The following is a 13,163-nucleotide window of genomic DNA, read 5'->3' as shown; positions in this document are numbered from 1 at the left end:
TGTGGGATTCTGCTGTATTTTCTAGGAAATATTAAACATGTCACAAGTCACGAACAGGAAGTGACAGGTGCTGTTGTAACCTTCCATACCTGGGTGACTTGAAATGAAATGAAATGAAAATTGCTTATTGTCACGAGTAGGCTTCAATGAATTACTGTGAAAAGCCCCTAGTCGCCACATTCCGGCGCCTGTTCGGGGAGGCTGTTACGGGAATCGAACCGTGCTGCTGGCCTGCCTTGGTCTGCTTTCAAAGCCAGCCTAGCCCGGTGTGCTAAACAGCCCCTTGCCCCAGCACTTTGAATTTATTCAGAAATGAAGTGAAGAAGTTTGGGACGACCCCAAATGAAATAGGTTTAAACATCGTAAATCCAGTTCTTAATGCCTATGAGTTCATAGCTGAATGCAACCTGGAGCTCAGCACAAATGTATTCCTCAGAGACCATAAAAGCAGCTGTGGGAAGTAAAAAAAACATCACTGATACAGTACCATGCTGATATTGGGATTAACGTATATTATGAAGGGCAGAGTAGATTATTTATTCGATATCATCCCAACTTGCGGTGGCCATATTGAAGATCAAATGATTGCCAAAAATTATAGAATTTCTTCCCCTAGTATTGACATCCCTCACCTCAATGATGCCCTCAAAATGTGCTCATTAGCACAAAACATTTATTTTTAGAATTTTACATGTAGGTGTTGATTCAATGTAGGGTTGTCTGCATGTGTGATTATTTCATACAGCTGACAATATCATGAAGGCCACAGTTATGAGGAACTAATATATATTTACGATTACAATCTTTTTTTGGTCACAGTAGAGTGATTCGAAAAACCATTGGAGAATGGAGGACTCCATTTACTGATTCAAAACGGGGACATACTCTTTAGGTTTCAAGGCTGCAGTTTACACAAGAATGCACTGTGAGAAATCATAGTTAGAATTTCTCGTACCCAATTGCCTGGATTTAAATTGATGTGTTAGTAGAAAAAGTATCGGGCAGAGATCGAACCAGAAGGTGCAGATAATAAGAGAGAAGGCCTGCAACAGGGAACAGGAAGGGAAAGATATCGAGAATGGCATGATAGTGTTGCTCATGCATTATAAATAGGTAATCTGTTTATTTTTTTCAGAACAGTCAATACCATGGAATCTCTTCAAGACAGTTCAAACTGTACCTTTCTAGGTAGGGCTTCACTAAAATCAGATGTGCAGTAAGTGGTAACAGTCGCATTTATATCAAAATTTGTCAAACATTTAAGTTGCAACACCACATATACCATCTAAATAATTAAAATTTACATTTGGTACCTCCATGGTATCATATCTGATTTGAGGTTGGTTGTAACTTCTTTAAATTTATTTTTGCCAGGGATGTGGGTATCATGGCAAAGCCAGCATTCAGTACCCATCCCTAATTGCCCCTGATCTGAGTGGGGATTTCAGAGGGCAATTTGGTGTCAACCACAGGGGTGTGGGTCTGGAATCACGCTTTGGCCAGATCAGCTGAAGGGCAAATTGAGAAGTTTCTGAAGAAATACAGCCAGAGATTCTGTATGGTTCTGACAGGGTTCAGGTCTATCTTTTCAAACAGTCTCAAAATACATCTCTGTACAGCAAGTTTTCCTGAGTGTTAACTGTATTTAAAAGTGGATTGGGATCTGAGATGGTTTGTTGTTTGAGTGGGAATAAAGATAGCAGTTAAGGGTTACTGTGTCACTGTATTGATTGGCATTGTAATTGTAGGGCAGCACGGTGGCACAGTGCTTAGCATTGCTGCCTCACGGCGCTGAGGTCCCAGGTTCGATCCCGGCTCTGAGTCACTGTCCGTGTGGAGTTTGCACATTCTCCCCGTGTCTGCGTGGGTTTCGCCCCCGCAACCCAAAGATGTGCAGGATAGGTGGATTGGCCATGCTAAATTGCCCCTTAATTGGAAAAAAAATAATTGGGTACTCTAAATTTATGAAAAAAAGTAATTGTAATTGTAAATGTGTAATTGTAAGCTATTTTCTTATGTGATGCTAAAGATACTTTAATGCTGCTTTAGTAATAAAGTTTGTTTTCATATACAATATCCCGATTTTGTGTGAAATCACTCCTGGAGCGAGGCATCCTTTCCTCACAGTCTTACAAAATAAAAATAAAATATTGGGATTTCACCCAAATATTGGGTGTCCTCATACACCAGTCGTTGAAGGTAAGAATGCAGGTGCAACAGGTGGTAAAGAAGGCAAATGGTATGTTGGCCTTCATAGCGAGAGGATTCGAGTATAGGAGCAGGGGTGTCTTGCTGCAATTATACAGGGCCTTGGTGAGGTCACATTTGGAATATTGTGTGCAGTTTTGGTCCCCTTATCTGAGGAAGGATGTTCTTGCTCTAGGGTGAGTGCAGCGACGGTTTACCAGACTGATTCCTGTGATGGCAGGATGGACGTATGAGGAAAGATTGAGTCGGTTAGGATTGTATTCACCCGAGTTCAGAAGAATGAGGGGGGGGGGGGGGGGGGGGGGGGAATCTCATAGAAACCTATAAATTTCTGACAGGACTATACAGGGTAGTTGCAAGAAGGATGTTCCCGATGGCGGGGTGTCCAGAACCTGGGTAACAGTCTGAAAATACCATTTACCATTTAGGAAAGAGATGAGGAGAAGTTTCTTCAGCCAGAAAGTGGCCAGCCTGTGAAATATATTACCACAGGAAGTAGTTGAGATCAAACCATATGCTTTCAAGAAGCAATTAGAATAGCTCTTCAGGCGAAGGGGATCAAAGGGTATGGGGGGAAAGCGGGATTCGGTTATTGAGTTGGATGGTCAGCCATGATCATAATGAATGGTGGAGCATGCTTGAAGGGCCAAATAGCCTACTCCATCTCCTATGTTTCTCTGTTTAACCTCTTTCCTGTGCTTCCTGCTTTGGTTAACCTTCGCCACAAAGTGACATTTTTTGGTTTGCTAGGGTCATTCACGATAGACGTTGAGCATCCGTTATCTGAAATGCTTGGGGCCAAGTGTTTATCGGATTTTGGAACTTTTCGGATTTTGGAATATTATGTCCGAGGGGGCGAAATATGTTCTGTACTTACCACATCTTCCCTGCTATGAGTACTGCCAGAGAGACCAGCCACTTAATAATTCCCCCAGATCTACGGTCTTAATCCTACTGCGTGCTCCCAGCACGCCTTCAGACCATTCAGAGTAAGGCCCTTTCCACCAGCCACACCACTTGGCTTCAACCCCACCTTGTTACTTCTTATCCAGCATATCCACAACATTCCCTATTTGCCTGACATTCTTTCTCAATGAACCGCGCTGCAGAAAATTCAAGAGTTATATTTAAAAATGTAATCAAATTGACATCATCATGGTACATCACATCTATATTATAATATCATGTACTGTAACCATCATCGCAATTCAGCCCCCATCCAGATTTTCTGGGTTATCCCTCCCCCCTAATACGGGCGGTGACCCGACTTGCCCCCCCCCCCCCCCAAATACTCCCTAAGTACCCCCCTCCCCCAAGGCGAGACCCTGTCTGGATGCTAGAGAGCAGTCCAGGTGGAGGCAGTGAAAAATATTACCACTTGAACACCCAACTGGACAATACACCTGCTGGATCAGACACAGGAAGCACCACTTGTCAATTCCTGGAAAGAAAAACCAGCCAGATAGGTTTAAATCACCTCAGATCTCTGATATGCAAGCCATCACGTATTTCTCTTTGGTATTGATGTTACTAGGCTCTGATTGACAGCTTCCACACACACACAGCTGTCAGCATTGCTCCATTCATCTCCCTTCATGATTGACGAACTCTGAAGTGCTCCAATGATTATAAACATCAAGCTTGGATTGACATCGCCTGGACCACTTCAGGCACGTGGCGGAGAATTTTGCCCAATTTTCAGATCTACATGATCTTGTAAAATTTTCTCCTCAACACTATCTTAAAAGGGAGACCCCTTATTTTTTCAATTATGTCCCCTAGTTTTAGTCTCCCCCCCCCCCCCCCCCCCCACAAGATAAAACATCTCTTGGGTATCCACCATATTAAGTCCCCTCAGCATCTAATGTTTCAGGAAGATCACCAGGGGGTGGTTTAGCTCACTCAGCTAAATCGCTGGCTTTTAAAGCAGACCAAGCAGGCCAGCAGCACGGTTCGATTCCTGTACCAGCCTCCCCGGACAGGCGCCGGAATGTGGCGACTAGGAGCTTTTCACAGTAACTTCATTGAAGCCTACTCGTGACAATAAGCGATTTTCATTTCTCATTCTTCTAACCTCCAATGTGTATAAGCCTAACGTGTCCAACCTTTCTTCAGAAGACAACTCCTTCATCCCAAGAATGAGTCCAGTGAACTTTCTCTGAACTGCTTCTAAAGTTTTTTTTTAAATAAGGAAATCACAACTGTGTATGGTATTTCAGATGTGGTCTCACCAAAGCCTTATACAGCTGCAATAAAACTTGCCAACTTTTATATTCCATTCCTCTTACTATAATGCCAACATTCCTCTTCCTATCCTCATCATTGCTATCCCTGCCGATTAGCTTTATATGGCTCATGGACCAGGACATCTAGATCCTTCTGTACCACCGAATTCTGCAACCTTTCTCCAGTTCGATAGTATACAGCTTTTCTCTTCATTCTGCCAAAGTGGACAAGTTTTCATTTTCCTACATTTTACGCCATCTGCCAAATTTTTGCCTTCTCACTTAACCTATCTCTAATTCCTTTGCAAACTCTCTACTTCCTCTTGACAACGTGCGTTCCTACCTACCTTGGTGTCATCGGCAAATTTAACTATCATACATTTGGCCCCTCCATCCAAATCATAACCACTGGTCGAACACCTGAGAACATGTCACCTTTCCACGCTCACAAATAGTGCATGGCATGAAGAAACTAAAAGGGAAATTCAAACAAAACAATTACTGCCTTAGTAAGAAATAAAAACCTTCCCAAATCACAATGAGACAATTTCCTTCAATGTTCTGTTATTTGGGCAGATCATTTATTGTGACGCATTATTTTCTCAAATGCCATGAATTTTTACACTGAGCTTTGCTACGCAAGGCCTTCAATCTTGTAGCAAAACAATTGCGGAACCTGTGAAGATGGCTTCTGAATGTGAACAGATCTCTTGCCACCAACATTTACTTTGATTTCAACGTAACGGTGCAGATGGACCTGGGAACAAGCGGAAGGCACGGTCGTACAATTTAAATTGCCGGGTGAAACCTGTTTTGAAACACGACCCAAAACCTGCATTTTGCATCACCATTCAGGCTGCTGATTGAAACACTGCTGAGCAGGCCATAACTCTATTGATCACTTGGAAACATTTCACAGATTTGCTGTCAGGACCCGAGTCATCTGAAAACCTCCCCTTTCCCAAATTGCATGCATCTTTGTGTGCACAATAAATGTTTGTGTTCCTACCCAAGAGTAAAACTAAAATGAAACACCATCTGCCAAGTTTACTTCATATGTTGGCTGCAGAATATTGACAATGCAGCAGATGACTCTTCAACCCATGCAGCATTGTTCTCGCTGGCTTACTTTGCTTTTATTCGTACCGGAGGGATATTTTGCAGTGGTATCGGCTGCATTATTTTTCAGGGGTGTTCCCCGCCCCCCCAATTGCCAGCTTACCACACCAAACAAAACTTTGTAGCTGCAAAAAGTCCATCTTTCAAGTAGGAGTTTCATTACTTCCTGTGCCAACTAAAGCAAATGCTAAAGGGGAATAAAACAAAACAGTGCTCATCGGGCAAAAGCTCTTGAGCATGAAGTGAAAGAGATGGTTATGTGTTATCAGTCTATCGATAATTTTGTCACTATTCACTGCAATAACCTTGTGAACATTTATAAGGGCAAGTCAAAAACTAATTGGTTTTCACTGCTCAAATTGTGGAGGCGACTCGTTCCGGAAGAACATCAGTTGCCTGCGTTCCATCAAAGTGATCTAGAGCACGTTCCTTCGAAAGCAATCACTTTTGTTTTTAAATGCAGAAATTTCAAGAAGTGTTTGAGCACATGTCCCTCCTCCCCCACTACTAATCGCACCGCTGCTTCAGAATGCATCCTTTAACAATGTGCATTCGCATCTGCGATATTCCTGTTACATCACCTCAAATTGTTCCTCTGACTATCGGTGACTGTTCCGCATGGATGATGGCATAATAGAATCATGGAGTTTGTGATAACCAGCACGGGACGTACGGTGTGGGGAGAATTGTATCCTCTAGCTCCTCGGGGAGTACAGGCATCCCCACTAGTGTTGTATTTTATATTTTCCCCGCGTCTTGACTGTGATAGAGAAATTCAAACAGCATTCATTAGATAAGCAAAACTGAACTTTATTCACTAACTGGAACTGCTAGCAGAAAATGGCTGATACTTGGAGTCGGAAGGCAGTCAATTACAAACTGCGGAGTCCGTCCCAAGTCTGCGATAGTACAGAAAAGAAGGCGATTCTTATACATTATAGGATCAAGATAACATGAATACAGCTTGGTCAGGAATTTGATTGAAAGTAAAACATAAGTAATAATCGTTACAATGGCGTCACCTTCTGACCTTTAGGGGACTTGAGTTTCATATCATTATCTTGTCTTTGTTTTAAGAAAGGGAAGAAGTTGTTTACATACAGGAAGAGACAGTTGTTCAGCTTGTTATGTATTGAGACTACTTCTAGTTCCAACCTTATCTAGACTCTCAGAGTCACCCAGTTCTCAGGACATGCTGACCTCGGCTGTCTCTGTATTCTGGGCCTTAGGTTATATGAAAATCAGTTTTAATTCACTTGTACCAAGAAGACTTGACTAGTTTTCCCATCATGCCATTATTTGCTTCACACAATACCACACTAGGGATGGGGTAGTTTATCAGTACCTGTATAAAAGGTCAGCCAGTGTGGAACCAACTGACGAGAGAGAGAGAGAGTACCCGGGTGAGGTTTAACAGGGCCTCATGTACATACTGGCGTTCTGATAAATGTCTTTACTTAAACTCGCGGTGGATTCCTCTCGCCATACCAAAGAATGTTTAACACAGCACAGGATGCCACATGGCCTGCCCTGTCTGTGCCAGCTGTCTGCACGAGGAACTCACACATTCCTTGCTTTTTCCTTACAGCTCAGCAACTCTTCTCCTTCAGATAATTATCCAATTCTATTTTGAATTTGCCTTCACTTCACTTGAAGGCAGTGCATGCCAGAACCTAACCACTCCGCTGGGTCAAACTGTTTTCCTTGATGTCACCATAAATTGGTGTCACTTGGTGACATCAAACTCTCCCCTCAACAGGGGCAGTTTCTCTCGATCTACACGGTCCACACTCCTCATGATTTTCAGCACCTCCATTAAATTTCTTCTGAATCACATCTTCATAGTTCGTTCTTCAGAAACCGTTGATGCTCAGGCGAATAAATTCACTTTAATAACATGATCTGTTCAAATTGTTCTGGCGTGGCAGTGACTGGATTAAATAAAATCCAAAAGATTTCACTCCTTCAGAAAAAGATTAATTTTCTCGCAGCGCCTTTAAAATGTCTGCATGATCTAAAGATTTTATTTATGCGGTACAGCTTTGGATATAAATGTCGCCACCGTCCCAGAGGACGATAGACTGCTCTCCCCTTTTGAGAGTGAGCTAACCAATAGCAATTTAACCTGAGGATCACCGCCACTTCAGGCGAGGCACAAGGATGAGAAGGCGGGGCCCTCATGAATAACCTCAGCCGGTATGGGAATTGAACCCGCGCTGCTGGCGTCGCTCCGCATCACGAGCTAGCCGTCCAACAAGCTGAGCTAACCGATCCCCTGAACAAATTTGGATGAACGTAACTGAAACAAACTCACCCGCAATCTGCGAATACAACAGTTATTTTATTTGTGCGCAGAGACCCACAGCTGACACAGGTTGCAAGCTTGTGTGAATTTTTAACATCTTTCATCCAAATACAATAACCACTGTATTTGCTGATCCTTGCTAACATCTCTCAATATTTTCTATTTCTCGGTGTCTATGTTTAATCTTAATATGGACTTTAACCTAGTGTTGTAAGACTTCTTACTGTGTGCACCCCAGTCCGATGTCGGTATCTCCACATCATGTTTAATATTGTGTACAGAATTCCCCAGTAAACTGTTGCAGGTTATTATAGCATAATTATCGTTTCTCCTGTATAAATATCATTGCAGGCGAATTGGCATCCAGGTGATCAGTTGCTGCAGGAGACAAACTGATGAGAGGGGGGAAATTTAAAAAAAAAAAAATTAAATACTGTGGATCATAAGCAATAGGCCCAAGGGTATGATCAAAATCGCAGGACTCCAGTGGATGGTAATAAACCCATTCAGCTTCATTTCCATGACTTATGACATCACTGGAGTCCTTCATTTAGTTTATTGCTTGCCGTTAACTCCCAAGTATGTGCATAATTTCCATACAATTCCTGCCAATATGTAATCGCTCCATTTGTAATTGTCCACACAATTACTTCCAAGTGTCTGAGCATCTGCCACACAAACCCACTTAATAAATTCTTCATATGATCAGTCTTGGTTATTTATTAATATTGAAGCCATCAATCCATGAATAACTCCCTGACCATCCATTATGGGGGTCGTTCCCATAATTCTCCATTTTGAGAATACATGTCAAAATACCGATCAAAATACGATTGAGGATACCTTCAAGCAGCACATGTTGAAAGACGCTCATGCACACGCAGGCATATCTAATCCTATTTCGCAAGGACAGAATTGCCACTCGTAAAGCATTTCCTGTTGCCCGAGGAACCCAAATATGTAATCATCCACAAAAAAAAATTGATCCCCAGCTCAAAGTGAAACACCTTCTGTCAGGAGATCTAACCATCGTTTGCCTTTTAAATGTTTACTATGATTTAGGAACGGGCTGTAAAAATGATAGTGGGGGCATAAACTAAAATTGCAGCTATGAGAGTACTAGATGGCCTGTTGGCATTCTGGCTACTCTTATTGTTGTTCCATCAAGCAACGTTTTATTCTGCACATAACTATATGAAGGCACCTAATCTTTCTACATGTAATTTGAAAAAGCATTCTAATATTACAAATGATCTGAATTTGTGGAAATGCAAATGATGGTCAGTGTGTGTACATTGGCAGCAAAGCACTGGAAATGTTCAGTTTTAGAGAAAATGTAATCACCGCATTTTTCGACAAAAACTAATCCGTATCCATTAAAATCATTCTCTCCAAATAAAACATTAGCAGTTTGTACAAACCTGCAGATATACTCAATATTTTTTTATTTTTTTATAAAACAGGCAGTCCTTGACTTTACAACAAACGTCCCGCACAACATTTCTGAATTGACACCCTGTCTCAAATTTACAACGCCGGTTTCGACTTTACAATGTCACGCCAGTGAACAAGTTCAAACGTTCATATGGGCGCATCAGTATTCTGTGCTGCCCACCTCCCTGACTCAAAACATTCGGTTGCTTTTCTGATGCGCTTTTGCTTGGTGAATCTTTGTGTTTCTAAACTTTCTTTGGAAGAAATAGTGGCACACAGTGATTAGCACTGCTGCCTCACAGCGCCAAGGACCCGGGTTTGATTCCGACCTCGGGTGACTGTCTGTGTGGAGTTTGTACGTTCTCCCCATATCTGCTTGGGTTTCCTCCGGGTACTCCAGTTTCTCCCACAGTGCAAAAATGTGCAGGTTAGCTGGATTGCTGCTCAGTGATCAAAGGTTGGGTGAGGTCAGGGATGGGAAGAGGGTGCTCTTTTGGTTGATCGGTGCAGACTTGACGGGCCGAATGGCCTCCTTCTCCACTGTAGGGATTCTACGACTCTATGTGAGGAAAAAACAGTAATCATTGGCCACTAATTAACAGCAGCAGATAATAATGTTCATTTGAGTTACGTCAGCAGAAAACAAATAGTTGCTGCCAGCTTGTCAAATGTTACAAGGTACAAGCCATTTCATACCCAAAATTGATTCAAATATTTAATTTTTCTGAAGGTACACATTTATTACGCAGGCTGAATTTAAAATGATTGATCTGAATTGCAAAGCTACTGATGTCAGTGCATTTTTCTCTAAATGAGTCATGATCATAGAGTGTTTGAGAAATCTTTCCTGCCATTTCATAAAACACATGCATTGAAATAGATATTTCACATTAGTATAAATGTAATGCCCCTTTAAGTATGACTCTCTGACCATTTGTAAAGCTATTTAAAAAGACATCTTCATGTGAGCAATGATGTATTTAATCGTCCCCCTGCTCTGATGATTGATTGATCATCATGCAACCTTTTCTTGATTCATTCTTGGGATGTGGGGGTCACTGGCTAGGTCTATATTTATTGCCCATCCCAAATTGCCCTTGTGAAACTGATGGTGAGCTGCCTTCTTGAACGGTTGCAGTCCATGTGGTGCAGGTATACCCTCATTGCTGTTTATTCAACATCCCAGACTGAATGAATATTTTTTTTGATGCTTAGCCTTGGCACACAAACACAAAAACCCCACCGACCTTTAATCACCCTTTATCTATCTGGACTTCCTGACTGGTGATATCTCCAAGAATCCATTTAAACATGCCTCTATAATTGTTCGCAGAAGCAGCCATTGCAGGATGGGCGTGGGGAGGTTAAGTGAATCATGAAAAATTTCAATTGGAAAAGCAAAAGTACAATCAAGGAAAGAGTCGATGGGTTGTTCATCACAAGAGGCTTCGTGCCACATCAGAAAATGTATCACTTCATTCCCAATCATTCAGATGAGTTCACAAACACAGCAGTATCCTGGAAAGGCAGTACAGCAGAAACAATGAATCTTGATAACTGGGCAAGCAGAGGATGAGGGCTGTGACGTGTCAAGAAATCAGAGAGACGGGAAGAGAGAGACTGACAGGAAACAATGCGATACATAGAGTTTGTGCCACATATGGGCAAAGAGGGAGATAGGAAAAAATGGAAGACAGATGAAAATAATGGTGGTAGAATTAGTAACAGACAAGGACAGCTACAAATAATATTTTTCACATGATCCAAAAATTATGACGTTGCAGGAGACTGCCATTCGACCCATCATCCCTGCATCGGATCTCCAAATGAGCATTTCACCTGGTGCCATTATCCTGCCTGCTATACTTAACTCTGCAGATTGTTTCTTTTCAAATAATCATCTAATTCCCTCTTAGAATGCCTCCATCGAACCTGCCTCCGCCACACACAGGCAGACCCGAAGCACTCATGGTGTTGAAAAATGTTGTTCCTCATGTCACTTGGATTTGGATTTGTTTATTGTCATGTGTACTGAGGGACAGTGAAAAGTATTTTTCTGCAAGCAGCTCAACAGATCATTAAGTACATGAAAAGAAAAGGAAATAAAAGAAAGTACATAAGAGGGAGAACGATTGTAAGATAAGTTAAAAAAAAGGATCTGTTAGGTGTTGTGTTATGCTGCTTCGTGTAGCATAAGCTGCTTCCTTGATGTATGCTTTGACAAAGGAAGCTCCAGACTATGAAATGAGTTCAACTTGTTTGTTGACTTATTAACACAGTTCTTAAATGAGTTTGACTCTCTGCTAATCTAGCTGTAGTAGCTCAGTCTATCTCTACCAGCCTGCTCGAAGCCACGTGCTGGGTGTGATGCTGTTGATCAACCCTGATGTACTCTCTAGATGTCTGTCTGTGGAAAGAGGCAGAGCATGTGTGCCCTGTCCTTTTATATGGGTTGTGAAGTGCCCCCTTGTGGTAATGCCACCTCTGGGTGTCCTGATAACCCATTGGTTGTGTCCTGTTGTAATGACCCATTGGCTGTATGTCTGCATGTCATGACATCTCTGGTGCTCCCCCTAGTGGTTACTTAGTTGTAGTGTATTTACATTAACCCCTTGTGTATATACAGTGATGCACATCACCACATTAGGAAGAGTTCGCAGAGAGTCGCACACTCCGGCACCATCTTGTGCAAGGACGTTTTTGCGTCTTTTTCCAATTACTTTGAAATTTTGCCCTCTCATTCTTGATTCTTTCACCAGTGGGAACAGTTCCTCCCTATCTACACTGGCCAGACCCCTCATGCTTTTGAATACCTCTTCCAAAATCCCCTCTCAGCCTTCGTTTCTCCGGGATGGAGAGTTCCAGCTTCTCCAATCTTCCCTCATAACTGAAGTTCCTCATCGTTGGAGCCATTCTTGTAAACCTCTTCTGTACTCTGTCCAATGCTTTTCACACCCTTGCTTTCATGTGGCCCCCAGGCATGTGTGCAATGCTCCGGCTGAGAATTTTTTTTAATTCATGTCTTTCAGTAACATTACTAGGGATCAAATATTTCATAAAATAGCACTCATGCATAGCAGGACTTCCAGGATTTGGCAATAGTTAATTGTCCTCAGTAGGGACAGGTATAGGCCACTGCGTCCCGTCAGTTTGCAGCCCAATGTACCCATATTGCCTCAATGAAAATGAAAAGTGGTGTCCTAAAAAGTAAGGTTAAGGGGGGGGTTGTTGGGTTACGGGTATAGGGTGGATATGTGGGTTTGAGTAGGGTGATCATTGCTCGGCACAACATCGAGGGCCGAAGGGCCTGTTCTGTACTGTTCTATGTAATATGAAACAAAATCAATAAAATAATTGAAAATGAAATGAATGAAAATCACATTGTCACGAGTAGGCTTCAATGAAGTTACTGTGAAAAGCCCCTAGTCGCCACATTCCGGCGCCTGTTCGGGGAGGCTGTTACAGGAATCGAACCGTGCTGCTGGCCTGCCTTCAAAGCCAGCGATTTAGCCCAGTGTGCTAAATTGCTAAAAGCTAAGAAAAAGGGGATTATTCCAGTGTAGGTTATAAAACGGTAATTCTGTGAATGGCAAATACAACTTTCCTCTTTTTTCTAAAATCCTCAATCCTTTTAATTTCTACCGGAGACTTTTTGTTTATTAGAACACGCTCGTCGCATTTTCATGCACAGCTACCCTTTGGCTACAATTTTTTTTTGTCAGATGCAAGAGCTTGCTCTTCCTCTGAACAAGGAAATGTAACAAGATCACCAATAGATTGCCTTAGCAGCTATTGCTAAAAGTGACTGATGGTTTTTATTATGAGTACACTCATAAATGGGTTGGGTGAATATTTTTATGAGGTAAACTACA

The sequence above is a fragment of the Scyliorhinus canicula genome, chromosome 3, assembly GCF_902713615.1.
Source record: "Scyliorhinus canicula chromosome 3, sScyCan1.1, whole genome shotgun sequence".
NCBI lineage: Eukaryota > Metazoa > Chordata > Chondrichthyes > Carcharhiniformes > Scyliorhinidae > Scyliorhinus > Scyliorhinus canicula.
The sequence above is the reverse complement of the archived record's forward strand: the minus strand, read 5'-3'. Positions refer to the sequence as shown.